Source organism: Arachis ipaensis, chromosome B08, assembly GCF_000816755.2.
Source record: "Arachis ipaensis cultivar K30076 chromosome B08, Araip1.1, whole genome shotgun sequence".
NCBI classification, from domain to species: Eukaryota; Viridiplantae; Streptophyta; class Magnoliopsida; order Fabales; family Fabaceae; genus Arachis; species Arachis ipaensis.
In genome coordinates this window covers 26,825,078-26,838,675 of record NC_029792.2, presented here as the reverse complement: position 1 = coordinate 26,838,675, position 13,598 = coordinate 26,825,078, and positions in this window count along the sequence as shown.

The following is a 13,598-nucleotide window of genomic DNA, read 5'->3' as shown; positions in this document are numbered from 1 at the left end:
GGGTGCTTTGCACCTTTGAGCCTAGCCGTGACTCTAAATGCTTTGTTTTCAAGCTCTTGCTTGATACATAAGCACAACAAGCACTTGACTAGGGTGCTCTTTGAGCTTATTTTTCTTTCAATTTTCCTAGCCAGTGGTACTGAGAGCCTTTGGCTTCTCTTTTAATCCCTCATTTCTTTTTCTTTTTCTCTCTTTTTCTTATTCTTCTTTTCAATAACTTTTGGTTCAAGGATCAACCTCTTTCTTAGTTATGGAGGTTTCATTACAATTCTCTAAATTTTTGTTCCTCAAGAGTCAACATTCCTCTTGCTCAAGGAACTTTACATATCATTATTCTCTTAATGCATCCATAATCACAATATATAGACCACCACATGGATTATAACAAGATAATAATAAAATAAACTCATCTTTAAATCATAAACACCACTTCCTTTTCTTTTTAATTAATACTTGAGGATGATACATAAGACACCAATTGAAATTTAAAACATAAACTAGAAACAAACTAAACTGAGGGAAATAAATACTAAGAGCAATACATTAATAATAAAATCAGAAAATAGAAAACATAAATAACATAAGGAAGTGGAAACAGAAATAGGATGAAAGGAACTCAACCACCTCAGTCATGTCGGTGGCCATCTCCCTCCTCAGGCTACACTCCATATGGCCCTCTCAGACGCCCAATGTCTTGCCTCACTTGGCAAAGCACATGGCGCTAACTCTCTTGTTCCGCCACAATCTGATGGAGGAGAACACCGTGGCTATCCTGAGTGACTCTCATATGCTTAAGGGATGAGGTCAACTGCTGCCAGTACTCCTAAGGTGGGAAGTAATGCTTTTGAGGAATAAAAGGTGGTGGAGGTGCTGGTTCAGTCTCTTCCTTGGCTTGCCTTCTTGGGACCCTTACTAGCTCTCGTGCATGCTCCATAGTCTTCCACGAGATTAGCCACTCAATGGGGATAAGAAAATCATTATTGATACGGACCCCATCAGCCTCGCAAAGCTGGTATATGAGATGAGGGAAGACCAACTTGGCATGTATGTTGGCATTGGAGGCTATGTTGTAGATTTGTCGTGAAATGATTGGACCCACATCTACCTCAACCTCAGTCAAGATACAGTGGATCAGAATAGCTCTATCTACTGTGCATTCTGAACGGTTGCTTGTCGGGATGATGGAGCGTTGGAGGAACTCCAATCATCCTCTGGCAACTGGGTTGAGATCATGCCTGATAAGAAAATTAATTGGATAGATAAAGGTTTTCCTACTAGACCTCTAAGAAACCTGTTCTTAGCAACCTAGGTCACCAGAAGGATTTTTCCTACTAGACCTCTAAAAAACTTATTCTTAGCAACCTAGGTCACCGGAAGGGTTTTTCCTACTAGACCTTCAAAGAACCTGTCCTTGACAACCTAGATCAGAGGGACAAAAATTGAAAGAGAACACCACACAGATCACCTTAGTGTTGGATCCATCAATCTTCTTCATGCAACAAGCGAAGCAAATTACTCACCTCACTTAATCACACTAAAAAAAACGTGCATAAAGCACTAAAAAAATTTTATTCATCAAAAGTTGTTCCAAATGGTCTCACCAAAGGTGTTTAAATAGGCCCCTGACAAACTAACAAAAAAATAAGATAAGATTTTAAAATATAAATCAGATTTTATCTTAATGGATTAGATCATATTTGATTTAAAATTTAAAATTTCTAAAAATATGATAACTAATTTAAATCATATTTGATCTTAATGGATTAGATTAGATTTGATTTAAATTTAAAATTCCTAAAAATACTACTAAGCAAATCAAAACTAAAGCAAATATTCTAACAAACTTTAACCGCAAAACAAACTAAAATAAAGGCCTATAAAATTCGAATTTTAATGATAAACTATGCCTCCCACTATTTTTGAGACGAGCTCTTGGTCTCCTTGATGTCCAAGATCAGCATGGTATAATTCTTCTAGTATTCAGATCCTTGAATTTGACAAGATTACAATTTTGTCCCTTGTCTCTAACATGACGAAAATACTTTTCTGAGCACGTATCAATGCCGGTTTAGTTGGTTTGGCTGCCTGTCCGAACTGAACTTCCACTGAGCTCCTAGGAGATAAATGTCTGCAATCACCTCATCATACCTCCGGTCCCTGCTCACTCTATCACTATAAGACCTCCTACCATGATTTGGAGGTGGCAGTCAAAGAGCTGCCCTGATCATCCTTGGATTGAAGTCCAAAAATTTCCCTTGCATAAAAGTTTGAAAATTCTTCTCATTTATCCCATGAGCAAGATCCTTGTCGGTGATCCATGCATTACCATAAAAGTTTTGGACCTTCAGCTGGCCTACCTCAGTGTGTGGATTGCTCCGAAGTTGCCAACCTCTTCTTTCAATTTGTTGCTGGATCTCCGGATATTTATCTTCTTTGAGGTCAAACCTTACTTCCGAGATTACTGTCTTCTTACTTGTGATCTCAAAGAAGTGCTCCTCATATAGCTTAGAGGAGAACCTTTTTGAGTCAAAGTTCCTAGTTCGAGGTTCCTTTCCCTTCCTCTTCCTTGAAGAAGATTCTCCTCCCTTTTGCACCATTGATGCAAATATACCAAATGAGCGATACAAAAACACCAAATTTAAAAGTTTTCTCATCCTTGAGCAAAATAAAAGGGAGCAAAGTGGGGGTTTGAAGGGGATAGGTAAAGGAAAAGAGTGGAGATAAAAATGAAGAGAGGGAGGAGGCACGTCCTTGGGGTTTAGGAAAGTAAGAAAGGAAGAAGAAGAAGAGTTGTGATGTGTGGAGTGGGAGTGGTAGGAGGTATTTATAGTGGTGGATGAAGAAAGGTTAATATACCAGGAGGTATGGTGAGATTTGTGGGAGATTTGAATTTGATTTGTGATAGGTAATGGAGAATAGCAGAGAATCATAGGGAAGGTAAAAGATATGATAGGGGTAGATGAGCATTGGGAAGGTAATTGTAGAGATAACCTTAGGAATGATGTAAAAGATTTGAATTCAAATTGAAAGGGGGTGGTTCAGTGCCACCCCTCCCGAGAACATTACACGCTAATGCGTTCCTTCATCGCTCAACGCCACTGACTGGTCGTTCAGCGCCCAACCCCCTTTTTTCTTACAAAACCCCCTGGTGCTAGACGCCCAATGCTGGCACTACATGCCAGGGGTCCAGCAACAAATCCCCATGTTTCAATACCCCGAGCACAAAACGCCAGATTCTGGCGCTCAACACCAGGGTGCCAGTGAGTCTTCCCATTGTTGCGTACACCTTCACACCAGACGCCCAGAACCGATGCTGAACACCAAGGTGGTAGTGGCCATCTTCATCTTTGTGTGTCTTCTGGTGCTAAACGCCAGATCCAGGCATTTAATGCCCAGCCACCTGCATCAAGTTCCTCCACCACAGAGCTCCTGGCTCTTTTCTGAAAGCACCTATTCCTGCTATACTTAGTACATAAGGCTGAAAAACAGAAACTGCAAAGTCTAGAATCAAAATAAATGAAAATGCGATGAGTAAACTATAAATATAGGATACGAGAAGCGTCGAGTTGCCTCCTAACAAGCACTTCTTTAACGTCACTAGCTTGATGGTTCATCCTTGCTACATGGGCATGTGGGCAGTATTATGGAGGTCTATCTCGCTGCCAAGATAATGCTTCAACCGCTGACCATTTACAGTGAATCTCCTGTCATACTTTTCATCTATGATTTCAATATGACCATACGAAGAAACTCTACTGACTAAAAATGGTCCTGACCATTGGGATTTTGACTTGCCAGGAAACAACTTGAGTCTTGAGTTGAACAAAAGGACCTTCTAACCCGGCTTAAACACTCTTGTGGCTATCTTTTTATCATTCCATGCTTTTTCCTTCTGGGCAGATTTTCAAAGCCACAAACTAACCGGCAAGTGCACGGGTCGTACCAAGTAATACCTCAGGTGAGCGAGAGTCGATCCCACGAGGATTGATGGACCAAGAAACAATAATCGAATGATTCACTTAGTCAAACAAGAAGAAAATAGTGTTTTGGGGTTCAAATACATCAAACAGTAAACCAAGAGTTCAAGGAGCAAACAGTGAAGTTGGTGTGAAAACTATGTGAGAGAATAGTTATGGTTTTAGAGATGTTTGTTTTCCGAATTAAGATTTCTTACCAACTATTTTAATCATGCACGATTCAATTCATGGAAAACTGTAATTGACTAAACCTTAATTCCTTAGGGATTTAGTCTCCTCTAACCTAATCAACCGCCAATTCCTTGGTAACTTAATATAGATTAGAGGGTTAGGTTCAAAACTAGTTAATTAGCCATAAAACCCTAATTACCAAAATATAAGAGGATTATATGTCACGTATCCCGTTAATTCCAGGAAATTAGTGATTTAGGAGGAATTTACTTTTAAGCTAATATTCAAGTGAGACAACTTTTCCAAGAATCAACAAGAATTCATGTAGAACAAGAATTATTTTTCAATACACTCAAATTCATAAGATGAAGAACGAAAGTAATCCTTGAATTTAAATCAATACATTAATTAAGATAAAGTGACAATAGTTTTAATCCATAGAATAAAAAGAGCTCATAACCTTAACCAAGGAGGTTTAGTTGCTCATGACTCAAAGAAAAGCTAGGGTTCAAAAGTGTCTAAAAACTGGAATGAGGTAGAAGAGAAGAAAGGAGAGCCCGAAGGGCTGAATCTTTTTCCTTTTATATCTAACCTAGTTTGATTTGAAAATAAAATAAAATAATAATTACTAAGACCCAAAAGATTGTGTTTGGGAATAGAAATAACCAAAACAAAATAAAATATTATAAAAATAACCAAAATCTAACTAATGAAGCCTCTTCGTAAAAGTGGATCCGCGCTATTGGCACTAAATGCCAGGTTCGACGTTTAGCACCCCACGAGGTAGAAAGCTTCCTTTCATTGCTGTCTTCCTGGTGCTAAACGCCAGGCTTGGCGTTTAGCGCCCCACGAGGTAGTGAGTCACGAAGCACCTGGCACTAAACGCCCAGGTCCGCGTTTGGCGCCGCTCGAACAGAATCAAATGGTGAAGTTTCAGGTGTCCTGGCACTAAACGCCAGCGCTGCCTTTACAAAATGGTTGCATACGTTACGAGACACTTGGATGCTAAACGCCGCAGCCCAGCAAATTCAAAATTCTTCTCTTTTCTTGCACACGAACTCTGCCGAACCGATCCAAACTTCACCTGAAATAATTAAAACAGTAGAGTGACTCAAAGTAGCATCCAAATAGGCTTCAAACACTAAAATATCAATAAAACTCAATAAATTCATATCCAAAATTGTAAGAAAATAAAGAAAAGATGCTCACGCATTACCTTCTCCTTGTAGAGCTTAGCGTTTTCATAAGCCGTGTTCCGAAACTCACCAAGCTGATTGAGTTGAAGAAGTCTTTCTCACCAGCAGCCTTGGCATCAAAGTATAGGAACTTTGTTATCAAGTGACAGGCCTTACCATAAACCAACTGGTATGGGGACATGCCGATGGGGGTCTTGAAAGCTAACCGATAAGCCCAGAGAGTGTCATCAAATCCTCCTAATCCAGTCATTTCTTGAAGTACTGACGGTCTTTTCTAGAATCTGTTTGAGTTCTCTATTTAAGACCTCAGCGTGTCCACTTGTCTGAGGGTGGTAGGTGGTGGCAACCTTATGTTGGACTCCATACTTCTGAAGAAGTGAATCGAGCTGTTTATTATAGAAGTGACTTTCACCATTGCTGATTAATGTCCTCGGGACACCAAACCTATGGAATATGTTCCTCTGAAGGATGGTCATCACAACTCGAGCGTCTTTGGTGGGTAAAGCTAAGCCTCTACCCACTTGGAGACATAGTCGACAACTACTAGTATGTAGTTACTTGAGAACGAGAGAGAAAAGGGTCCCATGAAATCAATCTCCCCATACATAGAACAACTCAATCTCCAATATAGCCTATTGTGACATCTCATTGTGTTTAGGTAGATTCCCAACCCTTTGGCATTAGTCATGGTTCCTCACAAATTCTCTGTCATCATTGAACAAAGGTAGGCCAATAGAAACCGCACTGAAAAACTTTTGCCACGGTCCTTTCTCCACCAAAATGACCACCATACTCAAAACCATGACAGTGCCAAAGCACAGCTCTTGTTTCTTCCTCCGGAATACACCTACGGATGAGTCCATCTGAGCATCTCTTAAACCAATAAGGTTCCTCCCACAAGTAATGCTTGGCATCATGTAGCAACTTTTTGACTTGTTGCTTGGTGAATTCAGCGGGAATAAACCTGCTAGCCTTATAATTTGTAATATCTGCAAACCATGGGGCTCTGAATATGGCAAAGAGCTGCTCGTCAGGGAAGGCTTCATTTACCAAGATAGGATTGACCATAGTTTCTTCAAGCTCAATTTGGGAGAAGTGGGATTTTTTGTATCTCTTCTGTCTCTGATCTTAATATCAAATTCTTGAAGAAGGAGTAGCCATCTAATTAACTTGGGCTTAGCATCCTGTTTGGTCAAAAGATACTTCAAAACAACATGATCAGTGTAAACTATAACTTTTGAACCAATGGAAGAGGACCTAAACTTGTCAAAAGCATATACTACAGCTAATAATTCTTTTTCTGTGGTTGTGTAATTCTTTTGAGCATTATTTAAGATGCGACTAGCATAGTGAATGACATGGACAAGCTTGTCTTGCCTCTGCCGTCAAGACAGCTCCAATGGCATGATCACTGACATCACACATCAGCTCAAATGGCATATCCCAGTAAGGAGGAGCTATGATAGGTGCAGAGACAAGTTTTGCTTTTAGAGTTTTGAATGCATGCAGACAGTCATTATCAAAGCAAAAAGGTACATCTGCAACTAAAATATTACTCAGAGGTCTGGTTATTTTTGAAAAATCTTTTATGAACCTCCAATAAAATCCTACATGGCCTAAAAAACTTCGTATTACCTTTACATTAGCCGGTGCCCAAGGACAATACCTTCAGTTACCATGAAATTGTATTTTTTTCACTTTAAAACAAGGTTTTTCTCTTGGCACCATTTCAAAACTAAGGATAGATGGTGTAACCAGGAATAAAAAGAATTTCCAAACACAGAAAAATCATCCATAAATACCTCAATAAACTTTTCAATCATGTCATAGAATATGAAAAGCATGCACCTTTGAAAAGTTATTGGGACATTGCATAACCCAAATGGCATTGATGAGAGGATTATTGTGGGTCTAAAATTTTACACTAGAAAAGAGCTTCTTCGTTGATAGCATAGTCTAAACCGGCAATCAATCCTCACATCAAAGTTTAAATAAAGGTTGTCATTTAAGTCAAACCAATATAAAAAACTTAGAGTATTAAAACTCGGATCGTCTCCGTAGGAATTGCAATCGAATGCTCAATTATTGGCAATAAGTGAAAAAGAGTATGATGGCAAGAGACAAGTAATGTAAATAGTAAGGAATTAAAGAAACAAGCAATAACTAAATATCAAACATAATCAAACTCAAGGCAATTAATCAAAAGAAAGGAAAATTCAAATACTAAGGAACCTCTTGGCAAGGATTGAGAGTTAAGGCTACCTATCCTAATAATTGACCACAAACATAGATGATTATGAAGAGTTAATCCTACTTAGTCAACCCTAACATTGAAGATAAATCAAATAGGCATAATTGATCTCAATCCACAAATCCTAGTCAACTCACTAATTAACTTAGTGAAAGACTAGCGTTAGTTGGAAAACAAAGCAACTAACAACCCTAATCTATCAACCAATATTATACATCAATGACTCAAGGTCACTGAAGTCCTCAATCCCAAGCCAAGAGTGTGAAAAACTATACTAAAACTAACCCAAGCATTTTATCAAACACTTAGTGTGCATAAAAAGAAAATCATATTAAATTGCAATAATAATAAAATCTAAAGCTACCAAATATAAGAAAATAATAATAATAACAACTCAATTAAACATCAATAAACATAAAAATATCAAATTGCATTAAATGAAATTGAAATTAACAAGGTTTCATAAGATCAAAAGTAACAAAATGAAGGAAATAACAAGTAAAACTAAGAGACCAAAGATGTAATAATAAAAAATTATAAGGAAAACTAAATCAAGACAAGTATCAAAACATATATCTAAGAGAAATTTAAATAATCTACCCTAAATTCTAGAGATAAGAGAGAGCTTATCTCTCTAGAAAATTACCTAAAATATGTTCTAAACTAAACCTAATTGCTCTCCTTTGTTCCCTCTTGAATTTGGCTTGAAATAGCTTCAGAAATGAGTTGGATTGGGCTTTGGAAGCCCAAAAATTGCTGCCCCTGTTTTGCATTTAATAAAGTCACGTGCCAAGACTTGTGCGTACGCACACTGGCGGAATCTCGTCTCATACATATGCATACATGACCTTGAAAAGCTCCAAACTCTATTTCTTCACAAATTCTCTACTTTTGCATGCTTTTTCCTCACTTCTTCAATCCATATTTGCCTTATAAGCCTGAAATCACTCAACAAACACATCAAGGCATCGAATGGGATGGAAGTGAATAAAATTTAACAATTATAAGGCCTAAAAAGCATGTTTTTACTTTCAAGCACAATTTAGGAGAAAATCATGAAACTATACTATTTCAATGAATAAATGCGAGAAAAGTTAATAAAATCCACTCAATTAAAGCAAGTAAATACCATAAAATGTGGATTCATCACATCCCCACACTTAAATAATAGCATGTCCTCATATTATACATCAAGAAGGATACAAGAAAGGGGTACCAATATTTATTCAATGCAAGTAAACTACCTATATGCAATCTATTTAAATGCATGTAACTACTTGATTAAAATAAATCAATTTCTAAGAGTACATATATAAACATAAGGGCTAAAGCAAGCACAACCAAGTCAAATCCACAATTGAATTGAGTCCTAGAAAAGAATTTATAAACTTGCAAGATAGGAAATAGTTATAGGTGGAAACATAGAATTGAGCAATCGAACCCCTCATTGGATGTGTATACACTCTAATCGCTCAAGTGTATAGGGTTGATTCACTCAATTCTCCTCTAATCATGCTTTCTAAAATTTGTTTTTCATCTAACAATCAACAATTATTCAATGCATGCATAAAAATATGATCAAGTGAGATTGAAATTTGAATCCTTGATTAACTTAAATTTTCTACCTAACCTATGACAACCTATTTAATTCTAATGCAAAATTAGCTACCCATTATTCACTTTTTCATACATTCATGCATTCCCTTTTTAATCACAACACATATGCATTGTTATTATTACTTTACTTTTGGGCATTTTGTCCCCTTTTTATTGCTTTCTTTTTCTCTTTTTTTTTCTTTTTCTTTTCCTTCTTTTTTTTTTTTTAATTCGAATGTATGAGTATGTACCCAATTCCCAAGATCTTCAACAAAAATACAAAAATATACTTTTATCTCAACCAATGTTCCCAAACTTCTCCACACTTACATGATACACACTCTCACTAGCCTAAGCTAATCAAAGATCTATATTAAGGACATTTATCATTTTCACTCAAGGGTAGTAATGTGCTAAAATAAAGAACAAAAGGAGATTAAAATAGGTTCAAAATTAGTTAACAAAGATGGATAAAAGGGTAAGGCTATTTGGGCAAGTGAGCTATTTGAAATGAAGGCCTCAATCATATAAATGCATATATACACAGAATAATGGACATAAAGAATCAAACAAATCAAAGATTGCAATCATAGAAAGAGAATAACACACACAAGAATAAAAATAGTGGTTATATGATGCAACCACACAATTAGGCTCAAAACTCACAAGGTTGTGTGTTCTTAGCTCAAAACCCATGTTCCACAATATATAATCCAAGCAAATTTCAATGCAAGATCTCAACTCAAATCAATTAGGATGTCAATGCTCTATATAGGAATGGTCTTGAAAATTTTTATTATTTTGACTAAACTTATTATTTATATGAAAGGAAATGCATTAAACTAAGAAAATGCAATTGAAGCTCTAAAATATATACAAACTAAGAAAAAATAAAATGTGAAAGTGTTTGGGATTAGAATTTTTCTACCCAAGATTGCCGATCGGTCAGACGACCTCCCCACACTTAAAGGTTTGCACTGTCCTCAGTGCATTCAGAGATAAGCAAGGGGGTATGGTGACTATACGGATTGCCACCTTTGGCTGGTGGGTCAATCGGCTGCTGCATGTTCTTTCTCTCGCTTCTCTTGTTGCTTATGGTGAATCATCCTAAAAGATAGGAAACAGGATAGTAATACAAGTACATGTAAAAGCAAGGAAGCATAGACTATTGGAATGAGGAAAGAATCGTTAAAATAAAGTGAGTGAATAAGTTTAAGACATGAAGGAAATAAGTGTGTGAATTCTAAGTTGCTCGCGGTTTAGAAAACACACACTAGCATAGAAAGCTATGTCACAATTATACACAAGAAGTATGCACTTCACTCATTCTAGTGTGCTTGAGATACTTTAAAGAAAACTTGTTGATTGAGACAAGCAAACAAGCAATAAAGAATCATGAAATCATTCAAGCAAAACTCAAGCGATTGTGAAAGGATAATGGATGAAAATTGGTTGATATGCAAGAGAATTTAATGAACCAAATGAAATTATAGAACTCACACATCAAGCAATGCCACACTTTGAAGTTTGTTTGCTTCACGTAATTGACATGAAGTGGAAAACATGATTGCTATATAACTTAGAAAAAGAGAGATATAAGATGGGATCAATCGCATAGCAAGCATGGTCCACAAAGCTTAAAAAGCTCAAAAAATGTCACTAAGTGAGCTTACAATCCAATTTCACAATTCCTTAATTTTAATGCATCAACTAGATGACGTAAATAAAAATCAACCATAAACAAGCATCACCTAATAAAAAATGTATCAACTACATACAATTGCCTAATAATAGATAGTGAATTCAAATTACATGGTGGCTAGCTACAACATGCAATTTAGAAATCCGACAATATTCTTGAAGGCAATGTCATAAGTACTTGGTATGTACAAATGTCCAACATTCAAAATTCAACACCAAGCAGCAAAGTATGACCTCAATAAAGATATCCAACAATAATTCAGCAGCAATATCTCAACAGAATCAGCAAATCAAATCAATAATCCAACACTTATCACCAAAATCTAACATATACTAACAACCTAATCTACTAAAATAGAAAATTAAACTAACTAACTAAAAAATGGAGACGATGGTGGATGGTGAGTGATGATGAAGTGGGAGAGAAGAGAAGGAGAGACATGGAAAAAGAAGAATAGAAAAGGAAGAAGAAGAAAAGAAGTGGGGTGGTGGTAATAAAAGGATTGTGCATACGCATACATAGCCTTGCGTACGCACAAAAGGTGAAAAATGGAAGGTGTGTACACGCACAACAGTGGGTGTGGGCACCCGACAAAGAGTGAAAAACTATTTGTGCGTACGCACACTAAGGGTTTTTTTTTTAAAAGGTTAAGGGACATGTGTGAGCACGCACAGGTTGCTGCGCACGCACCCGGCAGGGAGCGTAAAAATAAGTTCGCGTACCCAGCTATGTGTGCGCACACAAATCTTATAGGAATTGGCTAAGTGTGCATACCCACAGGTATGTGCGTACACACAAAACTCTATTTTTGCAAAATTTAAGAAGGCACCAAACATGATAACCAACAAAGTTTTTCAACCCCAAAACATATTATTCCTCAAGAATACATGATCAAAACAAAAATCCAACTAAACTAAGCTAAAGCAAAATGATCAAAATTTAATCAAACAAAATCTAAAAGAAAAGAGGAGTTAGAAGGATGTCACCATGGTGGGGTGTCTCTCACCTAGCACTTTTGTTTATTGTCCTTAAGTTGGACAATTGGGGATGCCCTTGCTATGGTGGCTTGTACTTGAATTCTTTCTTGAATCCCTACCAATGTTTGCATTTCCAATAGTCTCTGGGTAAAGTCGATCTTCTTGTTGACTCATGTGATTCTATCTGGGTGGCAAGTGATGCGTGAGCATCTTTCCTATCTTTTCCTAGTGAATTTGCATCTAATTTGTTGAGTTTAATAAAGAATTAATTATATTTTAGCTATTATGGACGCTACTTTGAGTCTTTTGCAATTTTGTTTATTTTAGGTAGCATTCGGCGAAATTTGATGGAGTTTCAGCAGCACAAGAATCAAAGGAGATGGTAGCGAGGAGCGACGCGTATGCGTGACTGACGCGTACGCGTGATTTGAAGATTTGCACAACGACGCGTCCGCATGACCGACGCGTCCGCGTGACTCACGAAAAAGACCATCAACGCATACGCGTGACTGACGCATACGCGTGACATGTGTCACATGCAAAAAACGCAGAAAAACGCTGAGAGCAATTTCTGGGCTGTTTTGACCCAGTTTCCAACTCAGAAAACACAAATTAGGAGCTGCAGAATGGACAAAGCAAGTGGTCCCCACCCATCAGCTGAAGACTTGTTAATTAATTCAAATTTAAATTCAAATTTGATTTTAGGAAAATATATTATTTTAATTTTAATTTTAAATATTATATTTTAAATTTATTAGGATTAGTTATAAAAAGGGGAGAATTCTACCTAATCCCATCAGATTGGAACTCAGTACATTTTACCTGAATCCTTATTTTCTACTCTGAACCATGAGCAACTAATCCTCCATTGTTAAGGTTAGGAACTCTGTCTATTGTATGGATTGATAATATTATTTTTCTATTTTAATTCATGTTTTGCTTTATATTTCAATAATTGTTTTCGTTCTTTATTTTATGAATATGGGTGGAACGGAAGTATGACCCATGTTCTATTTGAGTTCTTGTATAACTTGGAAAAGCTCTTTACTTGAACAATAGCTTAAAAAAATATTATCCTGAATTTCTAATTGTTTGTATTTAACGGGATACGTGACATATAATCCCTTTATTTTTGGACAATTAGGATTCTTGTGGCATATAAACTGGAATTTGATCATCACCCTCTAATTGGAATTAATTGACCAAGGAATTGACAGTTGATGAATTTTAGAGGAGACTAGGAAGGTCTAAAGAATTAGGGTCTAGTCACAAATAGTTTGCCATGAATTAAATCTTGCATTATTAAAATAGTTAATAAGAAAAGTCAATTCAGAAAATAGATAACTCTAAAACCTTAACTGCCTCCTCAATATTTTATTCCCAACTTATTTATCTGCCTATCTTTAATATTCTAAATTTACTGTTTATTGCTTTTGAACTTCCAAACACTATTTTCTGTCTGTCTAACTAATCCTATCAAACGCTATTGTTGCTTAATCCATCAATCCTCGTGGGATCGACTCTTACTCACGTAAGGTATTACTTGGTACGACCCGGTGCACTTGCCGGTAAGTTAGTGGGTTACAAATACCGCACCAAGTTTTTGGCGCCATTGTCGGGGATTCATTGTGATTGACAACTACTCGTTATTTGATTTCTTATATTAGATAATTTTTCTTTTAATTAGTTTTAACTTAGTATTATTAATTTTTATTTTTATTTTTATTT